This window comes from Felis catus, chromosome C1 (assembly GCF_018350175.1).
Source record: "Felis catus isolate Fca126 chromosome C1, F.catus_Fca126_mat1.0, whole genome shotgun sequence".
In the NCBI taxonomy this organism is placed as follows: Eukaryota; Metazoa; Chordata; class Mammalia; order Carnivora; family Felidae; genus Felis; species Felis catus.
Window position 1 is genome coordinate 145157771 of NC_058375.1, and position 17648 is coordinate 145175418.

At 34.8% G+C, this 17648-nt stretch overlaps 1 pseudogene; it reads right to left on the reverse strand.

Moving 5' to 3' along the window:
- Positions 1-9015: 9015 nt before the first annotated feature.
- Positions 9016-17648, reverse strand: part of LOC101089285 — a 32051-nt pseudogene continuing 23418 nt past the window's right edge.

Sequence of the window (17648 nt, forward strand, 5' to 3'; positions counted from 1 at the left end):
TCTGACACAAAGCCTGTTTTATAATAAAGTATTGAATATATCATGTAATTTATTGAATACTGTACCGAAAAGGAAACGCAGCGGTTGTACGAGTATAGGATGATTGTACGTGTATCTAGTTGTTTACCCTTGTGATCGCATAGCTGACCGGTAGCTGCCGCTCACTGCACCCAGTGTCACCAGAGAGGATTGTACCACACAACTCTAGTCCAGGAAAAGATCCAAATTCAAAACTCAAAGTACAGCTTCTGTTGAATGCATGTCACTTTCACACCATCATAAAGTTGAAACATGGCCACTTGAACCATCGTAATTTGGGGACTGCCTGTATATTGCTCAGAGCTGCAGTGTCAATAAGGCAGGCTAAGCTTCAAGTTTGCCAGTCAGTCTGGAAATATCATTTGCATAACACTGCACTCACTCTGGTACTAAGTCATTGTACCACCTTGAATGGAATGGTGATTGATAGCTACACGGATCAAATTGGAGACACACAGAATGTGTTGAGTGGTGGGAAAATTAGAAAGTTAGTGGGACTATGGGGGGTGGGCAAAGAAGTTAGGTGGACAGCATGCGGAAATGGAAAACGTGACAAAGCAGGTGTTTGCCTTGGACACTTCAGGGCCTACGACATGCTGCTCCTTCAAGGGAAAATGTAAAAATGAGAAACGTGTTAGTCATAGAGAGACTCACTAAAATGAATCATCATCTGTTTGTCTTCAGGATATATTCTCTATTCACTGTAGATCTTTATTTGAGAAAAATGTTATAGTATACTTGTCTAAGAAAGTATTGTTTTAAAAGTTTTACCTCAGAAAACTACTTTTTCCTAGTTTTGCATATGATTTGCACTTCGCTTTTCAGGGAATCATTGTATTACATGATAATTATATACATAACATTATATATACAATGTTACTTCACTCCCAACCACTTTGGTTAAATAAATGTTTAGTTATATTAATCTATACAATAGATTGTATGAATCTATTGCATAGACTGTATAATCTACAAAATTTTTGTATAAAAATTGGTTAGATATACAATAATATAACTAAAGAAATAGGATTGAGTTTTTAGTCTGAAAAATACTATATACATAAGAATTATAGAGTTACTATACTATTTATTGATAACTAAATGCACATTTTAGTACACTTACTTATAAGCCACTTTTTTAAAGGCAAAATTCCTGTGTTTTTATGTAGCTTACACAGCATGTAATTAACACAAAGCATGGGTACTTGCAATAAAATAAAATTATCTCTAAAATTATCTGTTTATTTTTTGTGACATAATGGATAGTTAAGACAACAGTTACAAATCTCAAAAGAATTATGCTATTGCCTTGGTTACTCATGTACTATATTTGAGTCTCTGTATTCAAAGTTTCGCATCTAGAGTCTCTACCACATTAGCCTCTAATTGTCTAGCTTACTTGCCAAAAATAACAGCAAACAACAACAACAACAACAAAAGAAAACTTTAAGTTAAGGAAGTTAATTCAGACCTTTTTTTAGGAAGGCATGCATATCTTGATTAAATATTTGTATGATAATAATATTACTCAGGGTAGAGTAACCATGAAAACAAAAGACTCCCTAAATCTCTGTGGTTAATGCAATAAAATTTTATTTCTCGTTTGTGTGAGGTCCAGTACTTTGGTCCTTGCTAGACAGCTCTTGTGGACAGCTCCTCTCCATGCTCTGACTCAGGTATACCCCACCTTGTATTGTGTCTGCCGTTTTTTTAGGGCTTGGGAGAGGAAAGACAGAAAGTGTCAGAGGGATATTCAATTGCCTTGCATTCCAGCCAAGATTATGTCTCATGTCCCCACAGAGAAACAAAGAAGCTGGAAAACAAAGGTATTTACGAATGTCTGGCCACCAGAGAAGCACTAAATATTGGTAAATAATCTACCACCGTTAAGATGACTTTATTTTTTATTAACATTTTATAAATGTGAATTCTTTTATGGTGAGATCTATGGTTGATGTAAACATTTTTGAAGTTATTATTGTCTCTATTACCCAGTGAAGACTTGAGTAAAATAATTTGGCTACAATAATAGTTCATTTAGATTTAACATTTAAATCCAGCACTACTTATTCTCTACTCTAAATCACTATGTTTAAGATCTGCTAAAAAAAAAATGGAGTGGCAACTACAATGAAAGTTCAGGTATTTTGTTTAACAGGAAAAGTTACATAATGTGTACTTATATATAATTTCTTATAGCTTAAATTATTTGGCATAAATAGTGAAGTCCAACATAGATAAAGGATTTAGAGTATAATAAAACAACAGAGAATTCAAATATTTAAAAAAAATTCTTAAAGACAAAACTGATTTGTATTACCACCCAGGTTTATCTTATTCTACTTGATTTTGATCAAATCAGAATTGTGTTAAACAGTCTAATAGACTATTACGCTATACATTTTTTAAAAAATAGACTTATGAGTAATGCAAAATCAAAATAAATAGCTTTCCTATTACCTTTCCCCAAGATAAATTTATCTCTGATCACTCCTCATTATTTAATAAGTCTTTCAATATTAGTAATCTATTAGTCCAAAATGTTTCATGTTGAGCTGTTTTTATACTTGTGCGGTCTTCTCTCTTACCCACTAAGCTTGTCAAGATGTAAATTGCACTCTCTGACCAAAAATACAGCAGGAGTCCAGCCTGGCTCTTTCTTACACAAAGCCACCAACAGATTTGTTAACAGATGCTCCTGGGGTCTGTGCACATAATGGAAACTTCAGAACCTTACAGGACCCACAGTTTCTCTGTTTGCAGCACAAGAATCATTTAACAGTAGGTGACACTTTTGGCAATGTATAATTAAAGGGCTGGTTTTAGCAAAATTACACACTGTGAAACACATAAGAAAAGGGGAGGGTGTAACATGCATGAGTGTACAATTTAGATTGTGGCAGAGAATGAGCACAGCTGGAAGCTTGACAATTTTGTCTTTAGTTCCTGAGGTCAGATTTAGAAAAGCAAACCACTATGTGTTTCAACATTGTTCACGTTATACATGGATCAATAAGATAATTGAAAGTGTCCTTCCTCTTTATTCTGCTAATTGAGACTGGGGAAGATTATAAATGGGTCCACAACATGACAAATCAGAGGTCATCATTTAATTTGGATGCCACCATCACCTTTTCAAGGTATTCATATTTGATTTCTAGGGGAATAAAGCAAAGAGAATTTCAGTGAATCTGACTTGCATTATTCTGAACACATATGTTTCGATTCTGATTCATGAGATGTAATAGATCTTTAAAACAGGTTAGCTTTGGATCAACGAGGCTAACAGATTGCATCATATTTCTTATAGAATCTACTTGTTAAGTGTTCTTCATCTTTTGTTACTAAAGGCAAAGGCAATCCTGTAGTTTGGAAACTCTAGTTAAGGGGCGTCTGAGTGGCTCAGTGGGTTAAGTGTCCGAGTTCGGTTCAGGTCACGATCTCACGGCTTGAGTTGGAACCCCGCGGCGGGCTCTGTGCTGACAGCTCAGAGCCTGGAGCCTCTTCAGATTCTGTCTTTCTCTCTCTGCTCCTCCCCCGCTCACACTCTGTCTCTCTCTGTCTATCAAAAATAAATAAATACTTAAAAAAAAGAAACTAGGGGCGCCTGGGTGGCTTAGTCTGTTGGGCGTCTGACTTCGGCTCAGGTCATGATCTCACAGATTGTGAGTTCGAGCCCTGCGTCCGGCTCTGTGCTGACGGCTTGCAGCCTGGGGCCTGTTTCAATTCTGTGTCTCCCTCTCTCTCTCTGCCTCTACCCTGCTTGTGCTCTTTGTCTCTCATAAACGAATAAATGTTTAAAAAATAAAAAAAAGAAACCCTATTTAAAAATATATATTAGAAACTAAAGAGAGGAAATACAATATGTTCCATTCCTGACAGTTGTACATCCCATAACTCAATAATAATATGATTATGTTTCATAGTTATTGCTTCCACCGTGGAAGACTACCCCTTTGAACATCTATCACCGTTAACTACTTTTTAAAAAAAAATTTTTTTTTCAACGTTTATTTATTTTTGGGACAGAGAGAGACAGAGCATGAACGGGGGAGGGGCAGAGAGAGAGGGAGACACAGAATCGGAAACAGGCTCCAGGCTCCGAGCCATCAGCCCAGAGCCTGACGCGGGGCTCGAACTCACGGACCGCGAGATCGTGACCTGGCTGAAGTCGGACGCTTAACCGACTGCGCCACCCAGGCGCCCCACGTCTGCGCCACCCAGGCGCCCCAACCGTTAACTACTTTTAATTACATCTGAAATGCATATAAATGAAATTATACCATATGTACATTTTGTTCTAGCTTTTTTTTGCTTAACATTATGTTAGTGAAATTTATCAATGTCATTGTACATAACTAGTTCACTAATTTTCATTAACATAAAGCTTTCCATAATATGGATACATAATTCTAGATCTAGTTAATAGTGATGGATATTTTATCTACTATAAGTAATGTTGATATAATGATTGTTTTCATGTATTTTGATGAGCATATGTATTCACCTTATATACATAGATATAGAATTGTTGATTTGCAAAATGTATGTATGCTTAGCTTCAGCAAATATCCTCAAACACTTTTCCAAAGGGAAAAAACACTCCCTAGTGTACAAAGTAACACTCCCATCATCCATATATTATGAGAGTTACATATCCTTACCAATACTTGGAAATGGGAAGTATTTTATTATATTTTAGCCATTCTAGCAAGTGTAGAGTAGTAATTCATTGCTTTGATTTTCATCTCCCTGATGATGAATGAGGTTGAGCATGTTTCCATGTTTATGGATCATCAGATGGCCTTTATTTGAAGTACTTGACCAAATCTTTAGCTTATTTTTTCTTGGGTTGTCTATCTTGATATTGTTAATTGAAATACTTCTTTTTGTATTCTCAAATTTGTCATTCATACATACACATACACCACACACATGTTTACATATAATCTTTTCCCTATGGCTTGCCTTTTCAAACTCCTAATAGTGTATTTTGAGAAACAGAATTTCTTAATTTTAATGAAGTCCAATTTGTCAGTTTTCTTTTTTTTTTAGGTTACTTTTTTTCATGTCATAATTAGCTGACTGTATATGTGTGTGTATGCCTCTGTATTTCATATTCTGTTCCCTTGAGCAGTTAATACACATGTCAATATCTCACTGTTCACTCACACTAAAATTTTATGAAAGTTAAATATCTGGTGTTGTAAGTCTTCCAGTACCACCATTGTCTTTGTTATTATTGATCATTTGCATTTCCGTGTATATTTTATAATCAGTGTGTTAATTTTCATAAAACAATCTACTAGAAACTTGCTTGGATTACATTAAATATATAGGTGAATATTCTGAAAACATTAATATACTTACAATGTTTTCTCTGAATCCATCCATAAGTATAGTATAATCTAATTTGTTTTTAACTTTTCTCAAACATATTTTATAGTATTATTTTGTTTTGTTTTAAAGATCTTATATAACGTTAGTATTATTTATTTGATGTCTTTATGCCTTTTTATTAGTAATATTTTAATTTTAGTTTAATTTATTTAGTATTTTAAATTTTATTTTCAGTTTGTTGCTGGTATTTCTGATCTCTTCAATTTTGTTTTTTTTTTAATATTTCTTATAATATTTAATTTTATTAAGCTTCACAAAGACTCAGCTTTGTAGTTTGTGGGTTTCTCAATTCTATATTCATCTTCTACTTTGATTTTTTTACTCTTATTTTTACCAGTTCTTAACTTCCACATTCATTATGTTTAATTTTTTCCTTTGGCTTTTTAACTTCTTGAGATAGATACTTTAGTAAATCAATGATTTTTTATCTTTTTAAAAATATTCATTTAATTGTACAAATTTTTTTCTTTCAGATTGAGATATTAGTGATCTCTATGTCTTATGCTTTGGAATAGAAAAGAACAAGATTTTTTTTTGGGAAGATGAGACTTTGACGCCAGTCACTCAATGACAACCCATTTGTATTTTATGTAAGAGGTTCTAAAAAGATTTTGAAAGGTGATAATAATAATACGGCAGTTGAAAGTTCTAGAGAATATCACAGTGGTTAAGTCTACCTAGTGCTACACAATACTCAGGTTATAAGAAAAAGATTTGCAAAACTATAAAATTAATTATCTCAATAAGATCTACAGAACCTTGAAAAGAAAAAAATAGTTTAAAAGATACTATTTATTTATGATATTTATATATGCATAATTGTTTATTGAAAACATAACTTATGCAATATATGAATATATTTAAAACACAGTCCTGGGGTGCCTGGGTGGCTCAGTTGATTGAGCATCCTACTCTTGGTTTCCCTCAGGTCATGGTCTTAGGGTTCATGAGATCTAGCCCTGCATTGGGCTCTGCACGGACAGCATGGAGCCTCCTTGGGATTCTCTCTCCCTCTCAGACCCTCCTTCCCCTCTCTCTCAAAATAAATAAATAAACTTTAGAAATAAAAACAAACAAAAAACATAGTCTTAATTTTCCAATGATTTTTAATTGTTTTTACTATTATTATTATTATTTTTTTTTGGAAGAGAGAGAAAAAGAGAGAGAAAGAGCCAGCAAGAGCAGAGTAGGATCTGAGAGAGAAATTGAGATCATGACCTAAGCCAGAAACAAGAAAAATCAGATGCTTAACCACCTGAGCCACAAGGTGCCCCTCCCCAATGATTGATTTTGATTGAAATAAATTACAATTGTTGGAGAAGTGTTAAGCTTAAGTATTAAGATAAGATTAATAATAAATTTCAATTACTGAAAGTGGCTCAAATAACTAGCAGTTGGCAAACTGTTGTTAATCTATCATACAAACTCTGTACTCTGTATTTTCATGTGAAATTTTACTTAGTTCCTGTAAGTGTCCTATGAGATGGATACTGTATCATTCCCATTTAAGAAAGTTGATTTTCTGATATGCTTAGACTCTGTCCCAAGATCACAGAGCAAATGCATGGAGCAGCTTGGAATTTAACACAGTTCTAGCTGTCCTGGGATTACAGGATCTAACAACTCAAGTAAGTTTTTACTTTTTAAATGTTTATTTTGAGATTGAAAAAGCGAGAGTGGGGGAGGGGCAGAGGGAGAGAGAGAGAATCCCAAGCAGGCTCCCAGCTGTCAGCACAGAGCCCCACCTGGGGCTTGATCCCACAAACCGCAAGACCATGACCTGAGATGACACCGAGTCAGACCGCTTAACTCACTGAGCCACCCAGGAGCCCCTCAAGTAAGTTTTTCTTAGAACAAGAATACTATTTATTTTTCTTATAGTACAAGCAAAATTATTTTCCTGTAATTTTCATCTTGCTCTTAAGATTCTTACCAGTTTATAGACCATAGTAATATAAGTTTCCAAATATAGAATCTGAGGTTGTTTTTGAATCATAGGGGAATCTGAGCCTAAGAGGCTACCAATTATTATATCAAAACCTCAGGAAAGAAATTATGTTAGTTCTTATTAGTTTAGACTTGAGTTAAAAGCTGAATCTGAATCTTGATCTGCAAGGTTTTGTCTCCATGTTAAAGACTTGGCACTAAATCCATACTCCATCAGGGCTCTTTTCTCTTTGTTTAAATTATGGGGTTTATTATATATTTTTTTGTCCAGGTAAATATGCACCCTCAAACCTCTTTTAGGAATAGAATATATCTGACTGATATGCAATGGCACATCTCTCTATCTTTGTTATTCTCTGTGTTTTCTTCTCCCAGTTGGCTGCCCAGGAACCACACGCAATTCTTTCTCCACTATTAAAGGCTACCTGTACTTTTCATTATCAAGTGCATTGCTTTCAATCTAATGGCTACTTAATAAGGACTTTCACTTCAATCAATACTTACAAATCATTGGTATTGATATTTAGATAGATTGTTTATCCATATCACCTTCAGCCAATAAACTAATGAAAACATTTGGATTACAATGTTTGCTGTCCTAGAGAACATATTACCAAGAATGATTTTGTGTGTGATTTCCAGGGATTGGACAGACAACTGGTAATGGAATGCCTTTGTATATCATTTTCACTTGAATAAATAAATGTTAAAGGGTTTAATTGACTGCACTTATTAGCATTTACAAAATTGTGAGAGATATTATAGTTTTCAGATATATTTTCCCATAAGAAATTGATTGCTTTACATGGTTATTCTCAATTATTTCCACCATAGATCCTCTATCTTTCATTGGTACAGCTTTTTCTGCCTCACAATCCCCACCCCCTTTTTTTTAACAGAGGCTTTGGAATACAATGGGACTGGAGGAAGATATAAATTCTTTGAGTTGTAACTGAATCATTTGTTACAACTTCCTTCAGGATTGCTGTTGGTTGGTGGTCCTAGGGAAACAGACTGAAAATCAGATTGGCAACCAGGGCTTTTAGCAGGTGTTGTTTGGGAGAGCAGGTCTGGACAGTCATGCGAGAGCTTCAATCACTCACTCAGAAAGCTCCAGAGCTGCTGTGCCCCTTGGATTTTTTTAGACACCACGGGGCACGGACCTTTTGAAACCCTTATATGAACAGTCCTGGGATGCTAGCTGCCCTGGAGAGGGCATGTCACTGGATGAAGTATCTTTTTTTGGATGCAGGAAATTCTGTTGATGGACCAGGCTGTGAGCTGTCAGATGAGGCCTGGGTTCTGAAGGAGGACCTGAGCAGCGCTCTTCACTCACAGTCTCCAAAGGGCATGTTTGGAATCAATATACATATATCTATTTATATATTTTCTGTTTTGAGTACAGTGTTTGACTTTTTAAAACTCAAATTTCTCTCAGTTTTCTCTAAGTTTTGGTATTCATTGTTCATTTCAAAATACATGAAAAGGATTCTCTTATTTCTTTTTTTTTTCTTATTAATGCAGTATTTGTCTTTTCTCTCTCGAACCCTGAGCCAACCACTTTCCCCAGACTGCCTGGGGAGGTATGGGAAAAGGAATGACAAGGCGGGGGGGTGTTGAGAAAGCTTCTTAACACTCAAAGATGATGAGAAGGGCCACCATCAGGCAAAAGAGCCCCAAGGCCTTGGAGAAAGGCAAAGCCCAGGATGGCGTAGGAGAAGAACTGTTGTTTCAGAGATGGGCTCCTGGCATAACCAATGGTGAGGCACTTAAACAGTCTGGGTTCCAGCCCCAGAGCCAGCCAGCCCTACACGGCAGCCCCAGCCCCAGTGAACTTGACTTTGGTATGGCTGTCTTTTGAAATGGCGCTGGTTCTGAAGCTGAAGTTAGGAATAAGTGAGGTCAAGGGATGGGACGTGGGGCTGCCAAACTACTGAGGCTTTCATCTGTCAGGGTCTCTGGTGGTCCTAGAGCTGCTGCAGTGATGCGCTCAACAACTAAGAGGTGCTCCTCACCAGGAAGGGGCAGGAGACGAACTTTGCACAGGTGGATGTTTTCAGGGGATGAGGGGCTGTGGCAGGGGGGTTGCTGCCAGTGCAGAGAAGACAGAGAGGGGCAGGTTCTCTTATTTCTAATATGTTTATATAGTTTTAATCAAGTAGGAGACCAGAGGAATGGGAAGGAAGACACAGTACCGTACCAAATGCAAGATGAAATATATTCAAAATGAATAAAAGAATAATTGTAATTTTTCCTCCAAATTTTCACTTACATTGTATTTAGTTAACATATAGTGAATATCAGTTTCATAACTGCAATTTTAAAACAATAATTTTTCATATATATCCTGAAATAACAAAATCATGCAAATAAATAGAGAGTTTAAATAAGGTTTATCCTGAGTGTTTTTTGGTTTTTGGACTCATATCTAGATAAAAAAGGAATGTTGATATACCTTTATCAACAAGAATTACATTCAATAACAATGCTTAAAAGAGATATTTTATTTTTTTTTAAGTTTATTTTTTAGAGAGAGTGAACAGAAGTGGGGGAGAAGCTGACAGAGAGAGAGAGAGGGAGACACAGAATCCGAATCAGGCTCTAGGCTCTGAGCTGTCAGCACAAAGTCCGATGCAGGGCTCAAAATCACCGGACTGTGAGATCATGACCTGAGCCAAAGTCAGATACTTAACCAACTGAGCCACACAGGTGCCCCAGGCATTTTCGTTTTTAATTGTTAAACAACTGATTTTTTTTTACTAAGCATTTAGGTAAAATATATTATCACACACCAAATGAATTTTTAAAAATATGTTTATTTCCTCTCATATACAACAAGTCTGGATCCACAATTTTAAATTCTAGGTTGTGCTGAGAAATAATTTAAAATGATTATGGAGCAAAGGCTTTCAGAAATATTCAGAAACAGTTCTCAACAACTGCTAACATTTATGGGCTGCTGTATCAGGGAACTGTGATGCATACTTAATGTCACTTATCTCATTTAATTCTCTACAGGACAAATGCTAACTGTATGAAGGCTGTCTTCCAGATACAAATCTGAGACCCAGACTGTTAGTGAAGTTGCCCAAGGCTATAAAGATAGTAAGTAGAGAAAACAAGAAATAGATCTATCTTTATTTAGGTCCAATACACAGGGTGTTTCTACTATTATCAAACTATAGAGTTCAACAAAATTGGTAGTCACTTAGTTGGAATTTGAATATAAGCAATATAAATAAGATAAGCAGTCAAAGTTCTTGAAACATAGCACTCAGAGGCCATTTCCAACCCATTTTTAGAAAGGGCAATAGGAATAAATATAGATCTAGTGCTGATTGTTCCAAAGTGTATTATGTAGATGGGTGTAATAACTATTGTATATGCCTACAAAAAAGGACAATGATGTTGTTCCTTTCCAAAGTCTTTCAAATAAGTATAGGATATAATGGCTTATGAGTATGTATGTATTAATAAATTAATACATATATATTTTAAATTGCAAGACCTTAATGTAATAATGTGTGTTATAAACACCCCCAAAAGAGTCTCTGGTATGAATCATAACTCCAAAGGTTTTTGGCCAAATAATCTCTTTTTGTTTTAATCTACCATCTCTCAGGACTTATTTCCTTAGGATACCCTTTAGATGCTTCTGTGATATTATGTTAAATATAAATATCCACTCTAAAAGAACAAGGGCACTAAAGCTATAGTTATAAGATGACTGTATCATCTTATACAGCCCTACATTTAGCCCTACATACTTATTTAGCCCTACATAAACTGAAAGAACAATATAAAACAAAAACTGTACAAGAGAATTAGAATCCAGAATTTGGATTTAATTTAAGAAATCCACTTAATATTAACTGAATCACTCTGTTTGGACAGATCCAAACATCCTAAAGTCTTTTTCATGCCAACCCACCCCGAAACTTAAATACGTACTCTTCACTAAAACAATCTACAGAATTTGTCAGTCTGGGGCTTGGAAGACATGAGGATAGGGCCGATGGAGATTTGAGGGGCAGACGAGAGGACCAAAACATCAATTGAGCAACAAAAAAAAGTGGGCAGAAGTTCATTGAGGGAAGGGAATCAAGTAAATGGGCAAAGGTGATGAAAGAGAAGGAAAAAAACAAAAAGAACCCAGGCTCCGCGCAGGCTATCTGAGGTCAGTACCCAGGCACAGGGCATTAGAAACAACTTGATATGATTCAGTGACTTTCTGAAAGTGGTGGTTTCTTCATTTCTTTCTGTCTAGAATTAACTCTTCTGAGGTGCCTACCCAAATGGAGACTATTAGGCACATGTAGCTAGGGATTGAGATGGGAGAATAAAAGCAAGTGTTTAAACAGTTCTCTCTGTATGTTAAAGGGCATCTGACAGTACAGGGGAAAATATGTCTGAAATGAAGGACAAAGAAGAAGAGGGAAACACATCATTCCAAACAATGTAGTTACTGTTGCTTCATGCACACGGTCAAATTCTCTTATCCTTTTCTGTTAATTCCTGAAAACCGTTCCCAAGTTATTTCACATTTTTCCATTTCTGAAAGAACCATTGTCAAATTTACATGAAGGATAATTTTGCTGAAAGGATGTACTAGCCCTTCTCAATGATATTTATTAATAGACTGGGGAAGTTAATATATTAGATATTTCTCCAATATTCTAATGACTCTTCACCTAAGATCAGTGCATGCAGTGTGGTCACTGGGTATGAGCAGAGATTAAGGAAAATACGATTAAGGAGAAGAAAGCTGCTCCAGTTAATTCTACATTTAACTGACATTTTTTAGCCTACTATTTTGCTTATGGAGTGATTTTTTGAGCATTTGAAGAGGAAAAAATATATTTTATCTGTATGTTGAGATATATTGATCATAGGCAACTGGTAAATCACAATAACTGTTCAAATGATAGTCAATAATACAATATATATGAGATAATTTTAAGGTAATATAATACCTAAAAAGGACACTTTATCATTATAGAATCTTACTAAAATTATTCTTAGGCTTTTAGGCTTCTTCATATTAATTTAGCATTTTCAGAAAACATTACAGATAACATGTGATACCAATTATTTTGATTGCTTAAAAGTCCTGTTTAAATGAACTCACTATTTGGAGGTTTAAAACATGTGAATAGATCATAATATATTTTTTCAACTAGATTCTTATTATTTCAGTCTAATTTGTCAATTTCCCGACGTTTTAGGTTTATTTCTTAACCAGTTGAGGACTGAAAAAGTCAAACGCATTTTTTATCTCAATTGAAAATATTTATTAACATTACTTCATAAATCTATCCAACATTTGGAATTCTCCTTAAGTGCTTTGATCTCTGTTCATACAGCATTTTGATGCTGAAAAGCTTCCAATTTTATTTGAATGGAAATCAGATGTAAAATTTGAATACAAGCTACAATCTTCTTCCACTACCCCTCCATGGTTAAATTCTTGCTATATTTTTTCTGGTTCTCAAGTGACAACCATCAGCCATCTTTATTAAATCTGACTTTATTGAATGTTCAGCTCATTGCATTGTTATCTTTTACACATATTAGATGGAAGTTATTTACTCTTATAAGAATTGAATTTGAAATAACAATGGAATTCCATACATAGCTTTGTTTTTCATTATAAACAAGGCGCAATATATTTATATTTATTATGTATAATGTAATCCAAATAAAAGTCTGTATTCTTTTTTTTTCTACTGACATTGACCAGATGATTTTAAAATTTATATAGAAATGCACAGAACCGAGAATAGACAAGACAAGCTTGAAAAAGAAATAAAATAAAACAAAATCTACCAGATAATTAAAACGATATGGCATTTGTTCTATTGCATATAAAACGACCAAAAACCAAAAAACGAGTCTAGAAAAAGTCCCACATATATTTGATGATTTGATTTATGATAAAGTGGCTGTACAGTATGATAGAGCAAACATAATATTTTTAATAAAATGTGACAGAGTATTTGGATAAGCATATAGGAAACAAAATATATCTTGACTCTTACTCCACACCATACACAAAATTTAATTTCCAAAGGATTGCTGATCTAAAAGGCAATTACCTTATAAAACAATATACCTTGTAGAAGATAACAGAAAAAAACAACTAGGTTAATTTGGAATAGACTAAGACAAGGAGAGCTAATCATCCAGGGGAAAGTTGATAATGAAATTATACTGAAATTTAAAATTTCCATTAAAACAATTTTAAGAAAATGAAAAACATCTCAGAGAATTGGAGAAGATATTTACATTCAGATATCCAACAAAAAAACTCATATCCCCAAATGTACAAGAAACTACTGCAATTCATTATAAAACACACACACACACACACACACACACACTGTATTTCACAGAGATCTTGGGAATTGCTTAAGTGAATGTGACATAACTGAAGGGAAAATGGGAAAAAGACTTGGACAAACTCATCAGAGAAAAGAATAAATAAGACATAAGAGAAGATACTTGACAACATTTGTTGTCAGAGAAATTCAAATTAAAAACACAATGCAATACTTCTACTACTTACACATATAAGAAATACTAACACTTTTTTTTTCAACGTTTATTTATTTTTGGGACAGAGAGAGACAGAGCATGAATGGGGGAGGGGCAGAGAGAGGGGGAGACACAGAATCGGAAACAGGCTCCAGGCTCTGAGCCATCAGCCCAGAGCCTGACGCGGGGCTCGAACTCACGGACCGCGAGATCGTGACCTGGCTGAAGTCGGACGCTTAACTGTGCCACCCAGGCGCCCCTACTAACACTTTTTAAATCTGATAATACTAAGCATTGGCAAAGATGCTAAGTAACAGGAATTCTCATGAATTACTGACGGCAGGTAAGTATGACAAAATCAGTTTGGAACAAATCACATGACGGTATCCAGGAAAGATGAATACACACACTCTATGCCAACAATTGGACTTCTAAGTACATACCCAACAGGACATGTATTTACATACATTCCCCAAAAGACAGATTTCAAATGGCCACTCTAGCATTATTTGGGACAACCAAACACTGGAACCAATACAAATGTTCATCATCACGTGAATGAAAAATAAATGTGGGCATATTCACACAATAAAGCACTTGTATAATTTAATTTATGTAGAGTAGAAAGCAAAACTAAAGTATGTTTTTAGAAGTCAAGATAGTGGTTACACTTGTATTGTGGGTGGTGGTTAGTGACTGGATGAAGGTATGAAGTGGACTGGGCTTCTGGTAATGCCATGTTTCTTGATCAGGGTGTTAGTTATATAGGTGTATTCTATGTATGAAAATTCACCAAACTGTACAGTTAGGATAGGCACAGTTTTGTGTATACAATCAATCCTCAATAAAAACTGAAAATCAAAGATATCCCCTATTGCATACTTCTTAATTTGTCCTCTGATCTCAGAAAGATCTGTAGTCAGAAAGACTACAACTCATACTGGTTTTGTTTACAAAATATAAGCGATTTAGAATTAATTATGAAGTTTTAGAGCTTAGCATGGCTTTTAATTTCTTTCATTAGTTTAATAAAAATCAAATTACTTATATCTTCTCCAAATCATGTAGCAAGGGGCCACACTTCTCACAATTTTTTAAGTTCAAACTGCTGCATCAAAAACCATTTCAAAATTTGCTCACATCTTTGCACTAAGCTATAAACGTAGACTTGGAAAGGAAGAGAAACGCATATAAGTTTCTACCTCCCCCTTTTAAAGTTGAAGTTCTTGCCCCTCTGCACCCTTTCGAGATGAAGCAATGGGGCAGGAGTGAATTATTCAAATTTAATTTGTTGGTAGATGATGCTTTTAACGTAACACCTAGATAACTTTTCCTTTAACTATGAGTTTGGGTATATCGAAATAAAGAACAGTTAACATTAGATTATGTTATGCATTACCTTCTTCAAGTTCAGGCTGTTTGCAATTTAAGCAACACAGAAACAAATTTAAGCATTCTGGATTACTCAAGGCCTTACCAATCTAGGAGTATGAATTCATTCAGTAAAGAAATAAAGTTGTGCACAATTTCTAGAAACAAGAAGAAATCAGAAATAACTATAGAGTAAATTTGACTCTATGTTTATTAACAACTAGGAAATAAAATAAAAATATAAATGCAAGTTATTGGAATAATTTTTCCAGATTGGAAGATATATCATGTGCTTATACAAGTTTAATATTAACCTGGTACAATTATTTTAGATACATAAGGCTAGGCAAACCAAAAATTTGCATAAATTGAAAGAAAATAAATTGTGTGTGAGATTGTGCACATAGGTTTATGTTTATTAAGATACTAACTGAAATACCAATCAATCTCATTTTGTTCAATGGTTATAAGTTCATGTACTCTACTGAGTGATAATGGAAACAGCGATCTCAGCGACACTGGGAAATTTGGTTTTGACAGATTTTATGAGGTAAATGCAAGTTTTATGGAGTACTTGCTCTTCAAACCATTTTTAAGGTTTTCTTTGCTGTAACACACAATTAGTTAAGAATTCAAGCCAACACAGTGCCCTTGTGTATACAGCATATGTTGTAAGTGGCTCTTGGCTGACTTTGCTGAACAAGTTTATAAAGTTGTTGAGTATATTTTCTGTGCCAAAAGAGAAAATAAATAATACTTTTGGAGTGTTATTTTAAGAACATTATTTTACAGTCAGTACCATTTCTGATGGAAAAACCGTTTGCAATGCAACAGTGGCAACCTTGAGATAAGGCTAAAAATATCAAGTGAAAAGAATAAAGATGACTTTGCAAAGCATTTAAAAACATGAAAAATGTATTTTTGGAAATAGCTTTATAAAAGTTTACTCTGTGGGGAAATGACCAGATGGTAAGAAGATGAAGGGATATGATTAATGAATGTCATGAATTATTATGTCTTATAGAGGTTAGATGCTCTTTGCATAAATCAAGGATGCATCACGTTCTAACTCAAGCCAAACTTCAAAATTATAAGTTATCACAAGTTAAAACTAGATTATTATTACAAATGCACTGAAAAGGGTAAATAAAGCAAAGCATTTTTTTTTCCTTTTTCTATTATCTATCATGAAGAAACTTTTTTGAGCTTTGTTCTCTATTAGTGCAAAGAGGTGCATTGTGTAATGCGTTGGTAAGCACAATAGCTTTGAACTGAGAAGGGAAGCCGAGTCTGGGGAAAGGCAATCATGTTTCAAAATATGCAAAAGCTTGCAAAATGGGGTACTCATATCTGCCTTATTTAATTTATAGAAGCTGGATGTAGAAGAGTAGTTATAAAATCAGTAGAGAATATGCGGATGAAAATAACATCAGTAAAGTGTTATAAAAGATAAGAGTAATAAGATAGGAGCTGAATGGCTCAGACCTTGGGAAGTTACGCTCCCTAGATCTAAAAAGAAACAAATTTATTAAGGAATAATTGACCTATGATCAAATTTATAGATTTAAGTGACTCTACCCCAGCCGAAATACAGAACATTCCTATCTTTGCGGCTCTGCCCCTTCCTCCACTCCCCAGCCTTAAGCCATCATTGTTTGGATTGATGTCACCATAAGTTATTTTGCCCGTTCAAGAATTTCACATAAATAGAATCACACAGTGCCCCTTCTTTTGTGTCTAACTTCTTTCTTCAACATAATGCTGGAGGAATTCACCCATGTTGTTGCAATATCAAAAGTTTGCCCATTTTTATTTCTGTCGATTTCTACTGTATGAATGTACTACATTTAAAAACTCCATTTCATTTTGGAGGCGCCTGGGTGGTTCAGTTGGTTAAGCTTCTGACTCCTGATTTTGGCTCAGGTCATGGTCTCATCATTCGAGAGACTGAGCCCTGCATTGGGGTCTGCACTGATAGTGTGGAATCTGCTTGGGATCCTCTTTCTCCTTCTCTCTCTGTCCCTTCCCTGCTTGCTCGCTCTCTCTCTCTCTCTCTCTCTCTCTCAAAATAAATTAAATAGCATTTAAAAAAAATTAAAACTCCATTTCATCTTAAATTTAAAATCCATTTTAAATTCATTTTGTTGAGGATATTTGTGTCATTTCTAGTTATTTTTTTACTTGATGAATAAAACTCCCATGAACATGTATATAGAAGTTTCTCTGCAAACATATGTTTTCATCTCTCTTGGGTAAATAACTAGGAATAAAATTACTGGGTCACCTACCTAGTATTTACTCATGAGAAATGAAAACATATGTCCACACACCAAAGAAGCGATCTCCATGCTAAGGTT